This window comes from Telopea speciosissima, chromosome 10 (genome assembly GCF_018873765.1).
Source record: "Telopea speciosissima isolate NSW1024214 ecotype Mountain lineage chromosome 10, Tspe_v1, whole genome shotgun sequence".
Taxonomy (NCBI): Eukaryota; Viridiplantae; Streptophyta; class Magnoliopsida; order Proteales; family Proteaceae; genus Telopea; species Telopea speciosissima.
The window spans coordinates 49,569,789-49,590,547 of NC_057925.1; the positions used below are offsets into that span (position 1 = coordinate 49,569,789).

At 41.3% G+C, this 20,759-nt stretch overlaps 1 long non-coding RNA gene across 1 annotated transcript; it reads right to left on the minus strand.

The window, feature by feature from the left end:
* Positions 1 to 261: 261 nt before the first annotated feature.
* On the minus strand, positions 262 to 20,280 carry LOC122643015. The gene is made up of 4 exons (XR_006330143.1): positions 20,152 to 20,280; positions 19,980 to 20,059; positions 5,943 to 5,948; positions 262 to 298 (listed from the first exon to the last, which is right to left on the minus strand). It is a non-coding gene; the product is annotated as an uncharacterized LOC122643015 (long non-coding RNA).
* Between the last annotated feature and the right edge of the window lie 479 nt (positions 20,281 to 20,759).

The following is a 20,759-nucleotide window of genomic DNA, read 5'->3' on the forward strand; positions in this document are numbered from 1 at the left end:
CAGTCAAATTAATCTCTTAGGTGGAAACATTTAGAAGTGGGCCCCTGATGTGCTTATGCAAAAGTTAAGAAGCAACCTACACCTACATCAGAAAAATGTAGCTCCTCACCATCCAGAGAGGCATACAAAAAGTGCATAAATACTTGTATCAGAAAGCTCCATGTGAGGGAAGAAAGTGACAAGTGGCAAGTGGCCTTTACAAAGAACTTAGTGACTTAACTGTAGTGGAAAAGAACAAAGGCGTTCATTTTCTTCCTGTTGTATGCAAGATCAAATAGGGGATGTTTGGACAATAATTCTGCATCAATGAATGCAATACAATCCATAAACAGATAGCCCAAGTACACTGATGGCAATGAATGCAATATTGGTTTACAAAATATACCTGCTCGAAGCTTGAACCACCTGGGAAACACACCTACAGAGCCTTATTATCCTTGAATGTCCTGCTTTAAGTCTTTCTACAGCAAGTTTAAATTCAGATGACAGTGACAATGGTGGTGATACGGGTGTTTCCACTCCATGGATGTCAGTTGATACAAAAGCAGGGACGACATCAGAGGGATACAATCCGCTGCTCCAAAACAAGTGATAACACAGTCAGGATTATCAGATATTATAGAAATTGAGAATGATATGGAATGCTTTATTATCACATGTGAAGTGTATATAAATAAGAATACAAGATATGGGATTGAATCCCTTGAGATAAGGAAAGAAAAAAACAAATAAAATTAAAGAGATTGATTCAATCTCTACCAAAGAGATTGTAATCAACACAAATATGGGAACTTAGGACTCCCAATTGAGACCACATAATACTCCTCCTCAAGTTGGAGCGTGAAGGTCACAAACGCCCAACTTGAAAAGAATACTATGGAAAGAATCACGGCCGAGGGGCTTCGTAAAAATGTCGGCGAGCTGCATAGCGGAAGGAACGTGAGCGGTAGTGATACAACTAGACTGTAGGCGTTCCCGGACAACATGACAGTCAATCTCGATGTGCTTCGTACGTTCATGAAAAACAGGGTTAGCAGCGATGTGCAGGGCTGCCTAGTAATCACAGTAGAGATGCATCGGGGTGGACTGGGAAACGACAAGGTCCTGTAAAAGGCTGCAAAGCCAAACAAGTTCGCAAATTGCAATGGCCATAGAGCAATATTCCGCCTCTGCTGAAGAGCGAGAAACCGTACTCTGCTTCTTGGATTTCCAGGACAATGGACTAGTGCCAAGAAAATAACATAACCAGTGACAGAGCGTCGGGTAGATGGGCAGGCAGCCCAATCAGAGTCCGAAAAGGTTGTGAGATGAAGAGAGCTCTTGGCAGAGGAAAATTAACCTATTCCAGGACCCGATTTGAGATAGTGCAGAACTCGCATGACGGCATCCAAATGCTGTTTGCGCAGAGCTTGCATGAATTGGCTGAGCGTATTGACACAAAATGTAATATCCGGTCGAATGATGGTAAAGTATATAAGGCGACCAATGAGACGGCAATACAATGAAGGATCATCTAAAAGAGGACCGGTTTTATTATCTAGCCGTAGCTGCTACCCCGTAGCAAAGGAAACCGATGTAGCCGCAAGTAAGCCAGATTCAGACAAGATATCCAGAGTGTACTTGCGTTGATTGATGAAGATGCCAGCAGGACTACGAGCGACCTCAATCCCAAGGTAATATTTAAGCAGCCCCAGGTCCTTGATGTGGAAACGAAGCTGCAGAAATGCAATAAGACCCTGAATGGCCTTCATATCATTGCCCGCAACGATAATGTCATCGACATATACAAGTACCGCAGTGTAACTAGTGCCAGCCGAATGGGTAAAGAGAGAATAATTGGCCAGGGATTGACGGTAACCCGCATCTGTAAGTGCCCATGTGAGAGTCGTGAACCAATTCCAGGATGCCTGTTTAAGGCCATAGAGAGACTTGTTGAGTTTGCGAAAACGAGTCTCGTCCTTTTTAGAATACCTTGGAGGAAGCTGCATGTAGACCTCTTCATGGAGATCACCATGGAGGAATGCATTGTTGACGTCAAGCTGAAGGAGATGCCACCTGCGGATCGCGGCAACGGCAAGAAGACTGCAAACTGTGACAAGCTTAGCAACATGGGCAAATGTGTCAGTATAGTCAAGGCCCTCTTGTTGCGTATAGCTCTTAGCAACGAGATGGGCTTTGTAGCGCTCAACGGTGCCATCAGCTTTGCATTTGATTTTATACACCCATTTGCACCCAATGGGATTTTTACCTGCAGGAAGAGGCTACAAAGACCAAGTGTTATTCTGTTCAAGAGCATTAATTTCAGCCTCCATGGCGGCACGCAAGTGGGGTAGTTGCATAGCCTCATTAAAAGTAGGTTCATGTTCAGATGAAAGAGCAAACAGAAAAGAAAAATGAGAATCTGAAAAATTTTGGAAAGACAAATATTTAGTGAGAGGGTAAAGGGGTGTACCTGTCAATGATTGCATGACGGGGGGAGAACCTGTAGCAGAGCAAACATAGTCCTTTAAGCGGGAAGGGACAGTATGGGTGCGAGAAGAATGGCGAGGGGGAGGAGGAGGAGGTGGTGGCAAAGAAGGTGAGGAGTTGGTGTCCGTGAGTGGGAAAGTGGCATCGGTAGGTGGGGAGGGGAAGGGAGCAGCGGTGGGAGAAGAGGTGGGGGGAAGGGACGGTGAAGGATGAGATGGGTAGGGAGTGTCCAGGAGAGGCAAAGGGAGGACAGTGGAGGGAAGGGGTGGGGTAGGAGCAGTGGGAACAACAGAGGAAGAAGGGGAAAAAGGGAAAACACCCTCATGAAATGAAACGTCCCTCCCTAGAAACAAAAATTGTATGGGTGGTAAGATCATAGACACTGTAGCCCTTTTGGCCATACGGGTAACCGATAAAAATGCAACGGATTGCACGGGGGTCAAATTTAGTATGACTAGGGGCATGATTGTGGGCATCGCAAAGGCACCCAAAGACACGGAGATGATCATAATTAGGGGTGCGATGAAAAAGCAATTCATGGGGAGTTTTACCATTTAGGTTAGGGGTGGGAAGGCGGTTGATGAGATAAGCCACAGTCAACTAAGTCAAGATGCATTCCCCCCAAACACAGATAGGTAAATGGGCTTGAAAGCGTAAAGCACGAGCAACCTCAAGAAGATGGCGATGCTTACGTTCAACGATGCCATTTTGTTGAGGGGTACCAACGCAAGAGTGTTGATGGATTATAAAATGTTGGGCAAAAATTTGGAGCATGGGGGTGGAGAAAAATTCCATCCCATTATTAGTGTGAATTGTCTTAATGCAACAATTAAATTGTGTCTTAACCATGGCATAAAAGGATGTAAGAAGTGCATAAGTTTCAGATTTTGCACGCACGCATTAAATAAATCCAAACTGATCGCGAAAAATCATCAACAATGGTTAAAAAATAATGTGCACCAGAGTGAGAAGCAGTACGATAACCGCCCCAAATATCACAATGAATAAGATCAAATGCAGTTGTGCTATGTTGACTATTAACCGGAAAAGAGAGTCTAGTTTGTTTAGCCAGATGACAAACATCACAAGGGTGGGGGAAGCAAGATGCTTAGAGGCATCAGAAATAAAAGAATATAAACGCGAAAGGCGATCAGGAGACGGATGGCCTAGCCGCATGTGCCAAACCGCCGAGGATGGAGCACGGACAACAGAAGAAGCAACCGGAGATGGTAGGTGGGGGGTGAAATGATAAAGCCCGTCACGCATCGTTCCCGCCCCAATTAGCCGCTTCGTTGACAGGTAATAGATATTGTACCGATAGGAAGTCTAGAAATACATGGGATTTATAAGTCTCATACCATAGACCTAGACAACAGCCCAAATTTCAGAGTATGATCTGGTGTACCTAAGTGGTACAGAGATCCACCATATAAAAGAAAAAAGATAATGGCAGCAGCAGATGTTGATTGCCAAAAATTGCAATATAGTAGACAATTATAAATCATCCAAAGCCATTATAAATATGTAGTGCTAAGCATTTTATAATGTTTATATGTTATTAACCCCTCCCCCCATCAAAAGTCCGTATTCATAAACATAGTTATCAAGGCGTCGCCTGTCCAAGTGGATTGTTGGGGGTCCAGGCGTTTGTCGCCTTAGTGGTATTGAACGCTTCAGCCCTTATGTATGCCAAATATTATATTGTGTGCCTTGGTCGCCTAAGCGGCCGCCTTGTCGCTTAAGCACTTAGGCACCCCTCCACCACCTTGACAACTATGTTCATAAACATATTTAAATATCTCTTATAGACCACCTAACTGACAGCCAAAGCAATAAGGATGATCATAACAATAACAACCCGTTACTCCAAAGTCCAATAATAAATCTGCCATGTTGGCATGCAAGTTTTGTCAACACATCATTTATCAATGCGGTAAGCTTCAAGCCTTCAACCAACCAATTCCTCATGGAGATAATGCTCAAAAGCTGGTAAAAAACTCAACATTAGTTGACCATTGAACATACAAGGGTAAAAGATCAATGCATGGTGGGTCATATGGTTCAGATGGGAGCCCAAATTTGACATGTAGATTATCCCTGGAGTTGTCAAATCCAACCAGTTCTGACACAAGCAGTAGTGGCCTGAACAGGTAATGGTTGACTACAGGTTCAGATTGGTTAGGAGTTTGGCCAAGTAAAACCCAAGGTTAAGGTCAGGTCACCCCCCCTCCCAACCCAACAGGGGTTCTTAGAGGAACCAAGACTCCCAAGCTAGTTAGTGTCTATCCCTAAGGTTATTCTACATGATACAGATACTAGTATCAGGAACCCACCAATTTTCATCCAGATCATTAGGACTATCAGTTCATTAAAATTCTAATCAGCCTCAGTATTTAGGCCACAAGATCATAACCCAAATTATGTTCCAACTCCTGTATTTCTAATGACCCACAAACTGTAAACCCTCAAGAGTGGAGGAGCTAACCAGAGAAACAAGTATTCCTTCACATTATATCTTCTTCATCCCAAGTTTTTTCATTGTACACTACAGGCATACATTATGTATATTATCTCAATAAGGTAGCAATCCTGCAACAAAATTTATCTGCAGGTTATGCGCTAGCTAGAGCAGATGGGGCTTACCGATTCATGCAAGTCATGTCAAGCATCAGAATCACCTTTATACCAGTCTTGAAATGAATGAAACACAGATGCAAATTGAGCTCTTCAACTGCAAATAAATAAGCCAGACCAAAATTTTATTTTCATGTTCACATTTTCAATTTTGTAGGATACAATCCCATCCACCAAAAAAGAAAAAGAGAAAAGTCAACTTGCTTGGAATTATAAATAAAAATACAACATCTTGAAATTTCTATAAATTCTTTTGCTTCTAGGGAATTAGATGAATGACAGAGTACAGAACCATCAATGAGATTGATTCAACTGTGAAAGTTGACAATAATGTTTTGCTGATTGTACCTAGTACTGTAAGGCCTCAGGTCTTAGGACTTGGCCCAGTAGCATGGACCTCAAAGCATTTAAAGTGTAATAAGGCCTTAAAGCCAGGGCTAATATCATAATATATTTTTTTTATCCTTTTACTTGTACCAGATATTCTACTTTGTAAAGTGAAAGTTGACAAGAATGTTTTGCTGCTTGTACCTAGTACTGCAAGGCCTCAGGTCTTAGGACTTGGCTCAGTAGCATGGACCTCAAAGCATGTAAAGTGTGATAAGGCCTTAAAGCCAGGGCTAATATCATAATATTTTTTTTATCCTTTTACTTGTACCAATGCTATATTCTATTAATTAAGCCCAAATTTCTCAAATGATATTTTGTCAGTAAGACCATCGCCAAACTAAACTTAATAGCTATATCTCCTCCCATAACCCACAACCAATAAGAGAAGCTGAATATTTCCCAGCCTTGGTCTGGAGATTTCAGTAGTAATTTATTCAACCTCCAAAAACGTCAACCTACCTAGCTACCCCTAATGTTTTTTTCCAATTCCAACTTCCACTTCAACCACATAACCACATGCAATCTAAAACCCTAGATTCCATCACTTAACCTGGATTTCGGGGAGACCTTCAATCGTTATATTCAAATTTTCTTAAAATTTAAATCTTTTTCCATCTGCCCTGCATTATATAACGTAATGATTCAACCAAGTTAAAACTCTAACCTCAGCATTCACCCTTTACCCCATTTACTTTTAAAAACTAATTTACCACCTGTTATACTTCACCACTAAAACTTTTCCTTTTCATATCAGACTCAGTCCCCTTGGCTTGAAAGTTTACTTACACGCACTACTTAACTATTTTATGTAGTTAAAACTAATGTTCAGAAACCTAGCACAGCATTGAACCAGTTTTGCCGACTGGATTGGTACAATGTATCAACAAAACAATTCATGATGCAGGAAGATCACAGAAAAGGGCTTATTTAAGCCAAAGTGAACTTTGGATCAGGTTATATACATGTTGCGCCTCTGGTCCAATGGGTTTTCAAATTTTCTTTGTAATGGGCTACTTTAATTGGCCTATATTGAGTCGTGGAAAGATATAAAGAGGGGAAGAAGGATCTCCATATGGTCTTTATTGACCTAGAAAAGGCTTACAACCGATTCCTTAGAAAGTTAATCTGGCAGATACTACAACAGAGAAGAGTAGCATGTAAATATGTGGATATAATTAAAGATATGTATGAAGTGTTAGAGTTGTTAGAAGTGATGTGATAAGGGTAGTTTGGGAACTAGCCTTTTGTCTGGTTGCCCCATTTTATATTTTCTATGTTTTACCTTTTTATCTTTTACCTCCCTAGGGAGGAGTATGTAATATTCTCTTTTTCTATTAATGAAGTAATATAGATGTGGAGAGATCTCTCCCACACACAAGTGATTCACAATCGAAATATCTCTCTTCATTCTCTTCTTCCTCTCTTCCTCATCTCCTTCTCCTTCAACTTCTCCTCCTTCTCTTACTTACATCTCTAACTAAAACCCAACTCGGTATCAGAGCTTTAGGTTTGAGAGTCGTATCAACCCTCTTTCCCTATTCTTTTCCTCTCTTTGGAATCCTAGGACACAAGGGATTTCAAAGAAGAGGCTCCTATGTAAACAACTAGCTGTAGAGAGATGAAATAGATTTTATACAACCTATTTAAGTGTTTGAAGATGATCCTTGAGCTGTATTGAAGCTCCATTGAAGTTTTTGAAGCTAACCAAGCAGCACCTAGGGTTCCCTCCAGCTCAAAGTTGCAGCTCCTGTCTCTTCTCTTCTCGGCATGGGTTTGGAGCTTGAAACAGCTCATTAGGATCGTACAAGGGTACTCTTTATGCCCCATGTATGCCTCTTTGATGAAGGGTTCTCTTGGTTGAGCACAGCTCACTTTTGTGGGGCTTCTTTTCTGCCCAGGTAAAACCGTGACTGCTGCAACCTCTTTTTTTCTTGCATTTGTGTACCATGGACTTCTTCCTTGGTTGAGAAGTGATTACGGACACCTTTGTTTGAGGTCCTACAGCTTGTTTGAGTGGGTGTTGCTTCTTGAAAGGTGTTGGGTGAAGTTCTGTCCAGATTTTACCTGTTTTTTTTCTGCTGGAATTTATTTCTTGTGTTTGGAATCCTTATTTGGGTTGAGTGTGTACTCCCCACTTTGTTTGGAAATTCTTGTGTATGGTTAAGTGCCTTTTTTATCCCTACAATATGGCTGAATCTGATGTCTTTGGGCTTGGCTCAAATGATTAACAACCTACTCCGGCAGCCCCTCAGTTTGCCTTTGAGAACTCACACCCACAGATCTCGATTGTGAAATTAGATAACACCAATTATTTGGATTGGTCCCACTCAGAGAAGCTTTCCCTTAGGAGCAAAGGGAACCTTTTGGGACAGTGTCTCCCAGACATTTGTTAGGGTGGGTGACTTCGCTAAGGTTTATCAGCTTCACCAAAAAATTAATGCAATGACGCAGGGTAACAAGACCATTTCTGAGTACTACAATGCCTATATTAGTCTTTTGGAGGAGTATGATCACTACAGGGACCTCCAATTGATCAACCCAGCGGATGAAGCTAAGGTGTATCGTGTTCTTGAAAAGGAGTGTATCTTCATTTTACTTGGTGGCCTAAACCCTGATTATGAACCCATCATGCTCCAGATTTTAGGCCGGTCCCCTCTTCCATCTCTTGATGAGGTCTGCAGCTATTTACAGAGTGAGGAGACTCGACGTATTGTTATGGAACCAACACCAGCACAATCCCTTGAGAGATCTGCTCTCAACTCTAGTTCTTTTAGGGACACCCGTGGAGGTGGTAGAGGCCAAGGGCCTAAACATAGGGAAGACAGAGTAGCTGAGACTGGTGGTACTAGTGGAGGTGGTAGAGACAGGTTTAAATGTGATCATTGTGGGAGATCTGGACATACTAAGGACAGGTGTTGGACTCTTCATGGCCGTCCTCCTGGTACATGAGGTGGTGCTAGTAGTACTCGTGGTGGCCGTAGAGGGGGAGCTCGAGCACACTCTGTGATGACTGAGGCCGATGTTGGGGAGTACCCACCTAGCACACATGATGACTCCACTTTGGTGGATGTAGTGTTTCACCAGCTCATGTCATAGCTGACCACATCTCCTACACCTACAGTGGCCAGTTCCTCTTCCTCCTCAGCTTTGCAGGTCTCCACCTCAGCTTCTACTGCAGCCCAGTCTTGGGTCGTTGATTCGGGTGCCAGTGACCATATGACTTGTACGTCTCATTATCATGATTCCTATACCATTTGTTGTGGTAAGGATAAGGTTAGGGTAGCTGATGGCTCCCTTTCCTCTATCTCTGGTAAGGGCAGTATCCCTGTTACATTATCTATATCTCTTACTTCTGTTTTTCATGTCCCTAACCTTACTCTTAATCTTCTATCTATGAGTCATTTAACTAAATCTCTGAACTGTTGTGTCACCTTTTTTCCTTCTCACTGTCTTTTTTAGGATTTGGTGACGAAGAAGATTATTGGTAGTGGACGTGAGGAGCAAGGCCTTTACCTTTTTTAATCTTTTTTGCCCATAACTCAGTCCTATGTGTGTGGACGTAATGATAGTAGTTTTGTGGAGTCTGTTATGTTATGGTATCGTCGTCTTGGCCATCCATCTTTTGTTGTAATGAGGAAACAATTACCTCATTTATTTTCTTCTATTGCTTCTTCTCTTGCTTTTCAATGTGAACCATGTGAGTTTGCCAAACACTGTCGTTCTTCTTATCCATATCATGGTAATAGAACTGCTGCTCCTTTCCATATTGTGCATGCTGATGTTTGGGGACCTTCCCCTACTACCTCTTTATTTGGCTATCGTTACTTTGTGTCATTTGTTGATGATTTTTCTCGTGCCACTTGGACTGTTCTTATGAAACATAAAAGTGATGCTTGAACTGCATTTCAGAATTTTTATCAAATGATTCTTACTCAATTTGATACTCGAATCAAAATTGTTCGATCTGATAAAGGGGGAGAATACATGCTCCGTGGCCTCCAAACCTTCTTTACTAATAATGGCATTATCCATCAACTAACGTGTGTTGACACACCCCAACAACATGGGGTTGCTGAGAGGAAAAATCGTCATTTATTGGAGGTCACCCGTAGTCTCTTGTTTGGCATGCATGTTCCCAAGACCTTCTGGTCTGCAACTCTTCTCACTGCTTCCTTTCTCATCAATGCCTACCAAACTTCTTGATTTCATGTCTCCCTTAGAAATCTTATCTCCACAGGTTTCTGCTTTCTCTCTTCCTCCTAAAGTCTTTGGCTGTGTTTGTTATGTGCATGTTAACAAATCCACTCGCACTAAACTTGATCCCAAAGCTCTCAAGTGTCTCTTTCTTGGGTACTCTTCTACTACCAAAGGTTACAAGTGCTATCACCCATCTTCTCACCGATGCCTTAGCTCCAAAGATGTCACCTTCCATGAGTCTGTCCCTTTCTTTGCCCCTTCTCAGCATCCTCTTCAGGGGGAGAATTGTGGAAGTGAACATGCTGCTGATTTACTTCATTCTCCTCTACCTATCTCTCCTTTTGTGCTTGACATTAAAAATCACAGGACTGTGGATGTGGATGTGAATACAGAATTGGTACCAATTGAAAGTGGTTCTGGTAAGGAGAAGGATTACCACATTAAATACACAAGAGGTGAAGGCTTACATAATAAAGGAAAGAAGACCTGCCAAGAGTCCTCTTTGGATCCAGATCCACATCTTGAGATTCAGTTTCCTCAATCAGGTGACATCCCTTCTCCTCCATCTGATTTAGACCTTCCCATTGTTGTTAGAAAAGGGAAAAGAGCTTGTACTAATCCTATAGCCCAGTTTGTTTCCTATGATGCTCTTTCTCCTACAGGTCATGCCTTTATTGCTGTTCACTCTACTGCTTCTATTCCCAGGAATGTTACTGATGTTATGTTTGACCCAAAGTGGAGACAAGCTATGTCTGAGGAGATGATGGTACTTGAGAATAATGGTATTTGGCAATTGGTGGATCTTCCCAGGGGACGTGTCCCAGTTGGGTGCAGATGAGTCTACACAATTAAGTATAAATCTGATGGTACTATTGAGAGATACAAAGCAAGGTTAGTGGCCAAGGGGTACAGTCAAGTCTATAGAATTGACTATCAGGAGATATTTGTTCCTGTGGCTAAGCACAACTCTATAAGAGTTTTTTTATTATTGGTTGCCAATAAAGATTGGCCATTATATCAGTTAGATGTGAATAATGCTTTTCTTCATGGCGACTTATAAGAGGAAGTGTACATGCAAACTGCACCAGGCTTCAAAATGCCTTCAACTGAAGGGAAAGTGTGCCTCCTCAAGAAGGCACTGTATGGCTTCAAATAGTCACCAAAGGCATGGTTTGAGCGCTTCCGGCAGGCTATTTTGAAGAATGGATATTCCTAGAGCCAAGCTAACCACACTTTCTTTACCAAGCGGGGCAATGGTACCATCATTGCCCTCATTGTCTATGTTGATGATATTATGGTCACGGGAGATGATACAACTGAGATAGACAAACTGAAAATCTACTTGGCTCAACAGTTTAAAATCAAAGATCTGAGTCCCTTAAAGTATTTCTTAGGAATTGAAGTATCAAGGACCAAGAGAGGAATCAACATATGTCACCGGAAGTTTGCCCTTAATTTATTGACAGAGACAAGGATGTTAGGCTGCAAACCAACAAATTCTCCTATTGCGCAGAATCACAAACTAGGAGAAAATTGTGGTCATTCTCTTGTTGATGCAGGAAAGTACCAAAGGCTAGTGGGAAAGCTTATCTATCTCTCTATGACACGCCAAGATATCTCTTATGCAGTGGGAGTGGTGAGCCAATTCATGCATGCCCCCAAGAGTGGCCACTTGGATGTTGTGTATCGCATTCTCAGATATTTGAAGTCTTCTCCAGGGAAAGGACTGTTGTATGCAAGACACAATCACTTGAGAGTAGAAGGTTTCACTAATGCCGATTGGGCTGGATCTATTACAGACAGGAGATCTACCTCCGCTATTGTACCTTTGTGGGAGGTAATTTGGTTACATGGAGAAGCAAAAAACAGCATGTTGTAGCTAAATCCAGTGCAGAGGTAAAATTTAGTGCTATGGCTCATAGAGTGTGTGAACTCATATGGTTGAAAAGACTTGTTCAGGAACTAGGATTTGACACTGAAGGCCCTATGAGACTCTAATGTGATAACAAGGCTGCCATCAGTATTGCTCACAATCTGGTGCAACATGACAGGACCAAGCACATTGAAAGGGATCGACACTTTATCAAGGAAAAAATAGACTCTGGTTGTATTTGTACTCCTTTTGTGAAGACTAGTGATCAACTGGCGGATATCTTCACCAAGGCTCTTACCTTTACTCAGTTTGGTACTCTTCTATGCAAGCTAGGAATGCATGACATTTATTCTCCAGCTTGAGGGGGAGTGTTAGAGTTGTTAGAAGTGATGTGATAAGAGTAGTTTAGGAACTAGCCTTTTGTCTAGTTGCCCCAATTTGTATTTTCTATGTTTTACCTTTTTATCTTTTACCTCCCTAGGGAGGAGTATGTAATATTCTCTTTTTCTATTAATGAAGTAATATAGGTGTGGAGAGATCTCCCACACATAAGTGATTCACAACCGAAATATCTCTCTCTCCATTCTCTTCTTCCTCTCTTCCTCATCTCCTTCTCCTTCAACTTCTCCTCCTTCTCTTACTTACATCTCTAACCTAAAACCCAACTTATGAAGATGTGGTGAATAACATAAGAACTGTGAGGGGAATCAAGGCAGTGAATTCCCAATTACCATTGGGTTATATCTAGGATCAGCCTTAAGCCCTTATATGTTTGCGTTCATCATGGACGATTTAACCAGGGATATTCAAGATGAAGTTCCTTAGTCTATGCTTTTCACTGATGAAATTGTTTTGGTGGATGAGACAAAAGCAAGGATTAACGCCAAGTTGGAGGTTTGAAGATCAACCTTGGAATAAAAGAGTCTTAAAATCAGTAGAACTAAGACGGAGTATATGGTATGTAACTTTAGCCACACTAGGACAGATAATGAGGTGGTGAATATTGGGGAGAAGGAGAATCCTCAAAGTGATTATTTTAGATATCTGGGCATGATAGTACATAAAGAAGAATCCTCAAAGTGATTATTTTAGATATCTGGGCATGATAGTACATAAAGAAGGCAATATAGAGGATAATATGGCCCAAAGGATTAAAGTACGATGAATGAAGTGGAGAGGTGCATTCGGAGTGTTGTGTGATCGACGTATCCATTTAAAGCTTAAAGGAAAATTTTATAGGACTATCATACATCCTACTATGACGCATGGCGCGGAATGTTGGACAGTTAAGAAACGTCATATTGATAAACTCAGTGTAGCAGAGATGAGGATGTTGAGATGGATGTGTGGCAAGACTAAGAAGGACAAAGTAAGGAATGACCACATCAAAGCTAGTTTGGGTGTAGCCCCGATCCAAGATAAGCTATGTGAGAGTCGTTTGAGATGGCACAGCTATGTCCAGCGTATGCCTAAAGACACCCTAGTACGGAGGAGTGATTTGATTCAGATTGAAGGCTCTAAAAGAATTAGGGGTAGGCCTAAAATAACCTTAGGAGAAGTGGTAAGGAAAGACATGCATAGATTAGGCCCTGTTCCATGTGGCCAACCCCATTTAGTTGGGATAAGGCTATGTTAATGGTGATGATGATGAGTGGTAGTAAATAAGATTTATTTTGACTTCTCAGATTGCTGTTAGTCTTTAATTCCAAGTCAGTTTAGGATTTTTTTTAATGCTATTTTATGTATACTATTGTCAAATAGGTAGGGTTCGAGTTGTACTAGGATTAGACAAGTTTTAGTCATGGTACGAATCATATTTCAAGTGTTCTTTAAGCAATGTTAATGCAGCATAAGTCCATCAAATTGAGTCCTAGGCAGGCCCACATTTGGGCCCCATATATGGGTTTTTAGTAAGCCCATTAATCCTGTTAGAGATCATGTAATAGGGTATTTAGGATACTATGCCATTATCTTGTACAGTATTTTCCTCTTTCCTCCCTAGGTTACCTTACATGTTCGCTACCATTTCACCTAAAAGCTTGAACTGTTAGGGAAGGACAGCATAAATGTATACATCAACACTCCCCCACATGTGCAGGCCAAGACCCCGTGGTCCTTGCACGTGGAGCTCACGCAGCATTTCCTTCGGGCGGCACTGAGGGAGAAGAAATGTCGGGAAAACTCTTTCAATGCACTTCCCAGGAGTCAAACACTTGACCTCCCTGCTCTGATACCATGTTCACTACTATTTCACCTAAAAACTCGAACAGTTAGGGAAAGGGCAGCCTAAATGTATACATCAACAATTAGTATGGGGTATTTTTGTAATTGCCCATATTATAAGCAAGTAAGTGAATATAAGGGAGAAACTGATTCCCTCCCCAAGTCATTATCATACATCTTCCTCTTCTTCTTCTCCTTCTTCCTCTCCTACCTCTCATTCTCCTCTTCTCTTGCTCTCTTCCATTACTTTAAACTTTAACTTAGTATCAGAGCATGGTTGAGAGTTGGCAAAGAACCTCCTTCTTCATTGGGCCTTTTGTTGGAACCCTAGAAGAATAAAGGGCTCCAATCATAGAACTAAAACTCGCGAGATCTCAGTTTTTCCCAGGGTCAAGATGAGATGGCATACGAAACAAAAAGTGCAACAACTCGAGCGAGATCTCAAGAATCTCGGCCCAAACTCCTTTATATGAGTGCCAGATCTCAAGATCTCAATGAGATCTCGGTGGGAAATCTATGTATACAGACACCTATCTATGCAAACCTTGCTCGACGAGATCTCAGTGGGAAATCTATGTATACAAACACCTATCTATGCAAACCTTGGTATACAAACACTTATTTATGCCAGAAACCAGGACAAACACTTATTTATGTCTAATATCATTGAAGTAAATGTTTTTGTATTTGTATTTCATTAACTTAATTTATGCAAACCTTTGTTTTGAAAGCTTTCCAACAAATCCAAGATTGCTTAAATCTAATTCATATTGAACTAATTGAAGGAGATATATACCGGTCAAACTTAATTTGGTGTGTGTGAATGCTGCCAAAATTGCTCTGAATGAAAATTATTTTTTGGGACATCAAAACAAATGTATATTTTACCGCACTTTTTGTTTTTAGCAATGTTTTACCATATTAAAGTTTATGGAATTTTTTGATTTGAGAAAAACCCCAGTATTAGAAAGTTGAAAATTGCATCTACCGCCGAAAATCCATTTTTTTTGTTCTTGAACTGGGGGGTTGACTTTTTTTCCTTTTGAAATTTGATTTTTTAACTATTTTTATTGGATTCAAATAGGGGGTATTTGCTTAGTTATGAATGATATCTTAAGTAAATGAAATACAATTTCATTTACTTAAATGATGCTAGGCATAAATAAGTATTTGTCTTGTGTCTGTCCTGGTGTCCCACTGTTGAATTATTTATCCACCCATGTCCCCCTTTGGATAGTCTATCGTGTTAGAGCTCCTGTTTGATATACATATTGTTTCCTCCCTTTCCTACAAGGTCGGCCTTTTGGAGGAAGCGGTTCCAACATAGTATTAGAGCAGGCAGGGGTCACGGTGTCGAGTCCCCCTGGGAGCGAGCAGGTGTTGAATTATTTATCCACCTGTGTCCCCCTTTGGATAGTCCCTCGTGTTAGAGCTCCTGTTTGATATACATATTGTTTCCTCCCTTTCCTACAAGGTTGGCCTTTTGGAGGAAGCGGTTCCAACACCCACTAAGTGAAACTACTATTTAGACTTTGTTTTTGCAAAATCTGATAGTGTCATTGTGTTTAAATGGCCTAAAATAGGTTGAGTACCAAGTTTCAGACCCAAACTAAGTCTAAAACCCACCGAAACCAGATTTCAAGTTGGCAAAAAAAATGCACCAACTCGACCGAGATCTCGAGATATCTCAAGTCAACTCGGTTTTTCCCAGGGTCGAAACCTGGTCGAGTTCCGAGTTTTAGTTCCTTGGCTCCAATAGAGGCTGTCCATGTAAGAAGAGTTGTTTACCCATCAACTAGAAGTCACCTTGATGAAGTTTTAATGCTGAGAAGGTGGTGTAAAAACAAAAACAAAAAACCAAACCGGGATTACCACCGGTCCTGAGTTCTAGCAGTGTTTCTCTCTCATCAAAGCTCGGATGGAGTTGAGACCAGGCCCATTGGAGTCACCCAAGGCTCCTCTATCAAACCTGGTGCAATCCAGGTTGGGTTGACCCTTATTGGATCGCCTGTGGGCCTCTGCCCAAACAATCCATGGTGCCACAACTAAAAGAAATGGCAGTATTGTAAATATTGCAAGGGGAAGTGGCAGGATTGTAAATAATCAGAATTTGAGATGGTATTGATAGCTCAATAGGATAGGACACAGAGTAGGAATTATATTTATTAATGATGGTTAGACTTGGAACAAAATTAAAAGAAAGGATATGAGAAGATAGAGGGAAAGAGGGGGGGGCATTATGGGAAGCTAAGAAAATAAAATAGAAGGGTTAAAGAATCGTGGGAAGGGGGGTTGGAGAGGTCGTCTTCTAATGCTTTAAACAGAACAGTGGAAAGGGAAAAGGGAGTGATGGCGGGAGAGCTCTCTCAGGAAGGCTTCGATGGACCAGAAACTGAAGGGAGATGTTGGTAATGACGATCCCTTCTGAATGCTAACCTTCAACAATTCAATCAGAGAAAAAGAAAGACAACCCAAACTCGATAAGCATCCCAGGAGGTAGTTGAGTCTTGGGTTCGGTTGCTGGTATGAAACTCTCCACAGAGAAACCTTTTGGGACTGAGGAAACAGGGTTAGGCTCTCCTAAGGGGGTAGGGATGTAACTCCCAAATTTTGAAAACGAAAGAGGGAGGCTCCAAGGAGATCGAACCAGCAATATAGGGCTGATGGTGTCACCCAGAAAACAGAACAGCAAGTGACGTCAAAGAAGAAAAGAGAAAGGTAGCAGAAACTGTACCTGGAATGAGAAGATGACTGATATATATGCAGAAGATGGAAGAAAGGAAGAAGAAGGGAAGAATTATCATTACCACGAATAACATTCCCATGGGAAGAGTTCCCACAAGATGGAGTGCTTGAGCCAGTGTAAAGGGCTGAACGTTCCATAGGCACAGGAAAGACAATAGCAGTATGGCAGCTGTCCTCAGATTGTACCATGGCATACGCCTGCTCAAGAGTAGGAAAAGGATCCCGATTAAGAACATGAGCCCTAATCTGATCAAATTCCATATTCAGACCAGCAAGAAAGTCGTACACACAAAGCTTATCTTCCCACTTTCGAAACGCAACAGTATCTGTATCGCAAGTAGCAGAAAACTTCCATAAAAATCCAATATCTGCCAAAAACCTCGCATAGCAGAGTAATACTGAGACAGAGATGGGTCTTTCTGCTGCATGTTATGGGTCTTCTTCCGGAGTTCATAGCACTACGCATCATTTCCAACCTGGGAATAGGTTTCCTTTGCAGCCTTCCAGATTTTGGCAGCAGTGTCTAGAAGAAGATACCCCTGGGCAATGGTAGGATCCATAGAGTTGAGGAGGTACGACATAACAAGACAATTGTCAGTATCTCATTTGATTTGAGAAGGACCAACAGCATCAGGCTTCACAGAATCCCCTGTAAGGTGGCCAGAGACCACGGGAACCCACAGTGAGCGAACAGGATCGAGACCACATCAGGTACTTACTCCCATCGAGTTTGACGGAGCTTATAGGGAACGAAAGAAAGTTGCGTTCACGCTGTAGGACTATTCCTTCCTGTCTTGCAGTCGACATGTCCGACATAGCTGCTGATCACAGAGAGATGGGTAACAACGAAAGGAATCCTACCATATAAAAATCTCCAAAAAACAAAGGGAGATTTAGATCATAAGAATGGAGAGATCCCTTGGTGGGAAACAGATCACCACCAAGGGAAAAGAAGATAGATGGGCAAGGTGGAAGTGGTGGTTAGCGGCAGCGGCGGCAGAAGAAGGTGGAGGTGGTGGCTGGTGGTAAAATCGAGAGAGGAGGCGGCGGTGGTGACCAACGGTGCCTGACAGTGAAACTGAGAAAGAGAGAGGGTGCCGGTGGTGGGTGGTGGCGATGAAACCGAGAGAGAGGGAGAGGCGGCGGCGGTGGTGAGTTTAGCGTTTTATGGGCAAGCACATTAGCGTTCGAATCCCAATGTCAATTCTCACTCTGATACCATGATGGATTTGGGGAATTGAACTTATGTCAATGAGACACAAGCCCTCTTTATGTATAATAAACCTTATGAAGTACAAGTTACAAATATATCCTTAGAGCAATACCAACTAAACCTTAATGGACAAATATAACCTTGTACCCATATTACAACAGTAGTAAATACAAAGCCCAATTGCTCCCCCCCCCCCCCAAGTCAGGCTGAAATTCATCCCCCACCCATTTCCCCATAATATATAAAGATGACCTTGATCTTCCACTCTGCTCCCAACAACCCCCCCCCCCAACAAAAAAAAACATGTATCATACATGGCTCAATGAATGTAAAACCAATTCATCTTAGTGATTTCATATTTGGTCCAGTACCAAATCATCAATCTTGTTATGAAAATTTCAAACAAAACCATGTCTTATAGTCCTTGAGAGGAATATGAAACAAAATCTTCATCCCAAGCTAGGAAACAAATAGAAGAGAATTATTTTACCACAGGGAGACTGGAAACTTGAATGGATTAGATCTGGAAGCTCTATGCAAGCGGCCCGTACTTCTTCAATCACATCTAACAGATTACCCAAAAGAGAGCTGGCAATCTGCATAAGCAGCAAACGGATGTGCTTTATACAGATGTTTTTCCTTTCTTTTATTCACATTAAGTTCATTATTACAAAATGATGAATGGAAGGCAGTCATTTTTATGCAAGAAAAGAACAGAAATACTTTCCCCTCACACAACACAGTAATTTGTTGATACCAAACACACACACACACACACAACAATTTGTTTAATCATGCTCGAAGCACAGAAAGAACAACAACAACATTACAATTAGGGAAAATGGTTTCTGTGGGGGAGCGTAGCACCTGCCCCCAGACACATAGGGGGTGAAATGACCGCCCTGCCCCCAATGAAATGAAAAATGATGCACTTGTTGATGCTTCGGCACACACGCAGGGCCACACTCCCCCACAGGAAACACTTTCCCCTACAAATAATAATAAATATAACCATGATCATATTGATGATAATAACAACAGACTGAACTGTGAAACTGAGGTTATCATCTTCCAATATGCTTGGTAGTATTTAAAACACTCTATAATACAAGCTATTGAGCTGTAGGTTAAACCACTGTAATTCCATAATTCACTTCATCAACAACGCTAACAATTACAATTTCTTGTTTCAGTCTATTCCATTACAGCTGTGGGTTAAGCATATTGATATAAAAGATTTGTGCATAACAAATCTGAGAATATTTAGGCATTAGAAATAGAGAATTAAATATGGATATTCTACGTGCCAAAAAAAAGTGCTGGATTACACTTGGGGTCCCCAACATCTGGGGAAATTACAATCCAGGTCCGTCATGTTTCAAAAACTACAGTTGGGGTTACCTAAGTTCAGGGAAACTACAATGAAGGTCCCCCCTCCAACTAGACTGAAGTTAGTCCAAGTCTCTGTACATATGTTCTTGTTATATCTGTATTGAATAGGAAATTATGATAACTGAGAATTATGCAGAGTGACGATAAGGTGATTAAGCTCCGAAGTAATTATATTAGTCTCTGTTCGTAGTTCCTACCAAGACTTCTTGATCATTATTTCTAACCAAGCGGTTGAAAGTTCAAAGGGTTCTTTTGGCCGGGTAGATTAATCATATTCAAAAAATTGAAAAGCTATGTAAGCATATCTCATGATCTGGATTAATTTTAGTCTACCAACTGGACACTGATCCTAGTTTCCATGAACATTAGGAACACCCACCATAGTTTCTAAAACATGAGGGGCCCCTTGCAATTTCACCAAACATTAGAGGCCCCAAGTTTAATTTATCCCCAACAAAAAAGTCTAGCTAGAGAGAAACTTTACCTGTGTTTCTTCAGCCAACTGTTGTGGGCTCCTATGCTTGCCAGTTGCATCAACATTGAACACAAACGTGAAGGCTGTGCTGGCATTAATATTTGGGAAGGCCTAACTTGACCAAAAAGGTATCTGTTATTACGAAGAGCAACAGGTTATGATTCAAGAAGCTTAGGGCGACGGATTACTCCATTACCTTTATAATAGCAGCCTCATTCAATTTGTTCATAGTAACTATACTTTTTATGGGACGAGTAGTTATCGTAAACCTGTCAGATATCAAAGCCAAGAAAAAATGCAAGAATTATGCAGAGTGACATTAAGCTAAAACTTTCAACAGATAAAAGAATTAATATAAAGAAAGCAACCTTTGGAAGAGGAAATTATGATAATTGAGAGCAATGTTGTGATGACCACTCTCTCTCCCCAGGTCATCCACACTCCATAGCTGATATGATTCATGACAAAGCAAACAAGTCTCAGTCTCTTACAACATCTCTATTGTACTCTGAGACAAAAAACAAAGTTATAGTGGTGAACCTGCAGGTCCTGGCGAATAAAATTACAGCATGTTCTCTTCTTCAGATTATCGTTAACAAATGCTACAGTCTCATCATAGCTCAGTTCTCCTTTTATGTGACAAGCATCACAATCATGAAAGAATTCAATTATACACTTTATTTTTTTATCTAAGGCTCCAATCTCCTGCTTCATTGTGAGTACCTTATTACATTCTTCCTGGAAAAGCAGTTCATCAACCACATGAAATATACCTTGCATGGAACTAACATATCGCATTACATTGTCTGAAACAAAAGCTATCCGTTACGCAAATTAAACAACCGCATGATGAATGCTACATAGGCTTGGGAATATGGATCAGGTACGGGCTTTGAGGAGTTGGATCCACCTGGTCCCCAAAGAATATGATACGGTATGTCTCAAGAACATGGTTCAAGAACTCGGCGAGATTTCGCTTAAAACTCGTTTTTTTCAATTAACGAGTCGAGATGGGAGGCGAAATACAAAGTTACACGGACTCGGTCGAGATCTCGGTTCGACCGAGATGTGGATCAAACCCATGTTTAAAAGGGGAAAGATCTCGACCGGGAAACAGGGAAACCAGTGGTGAGCATATTTTTGAGCTT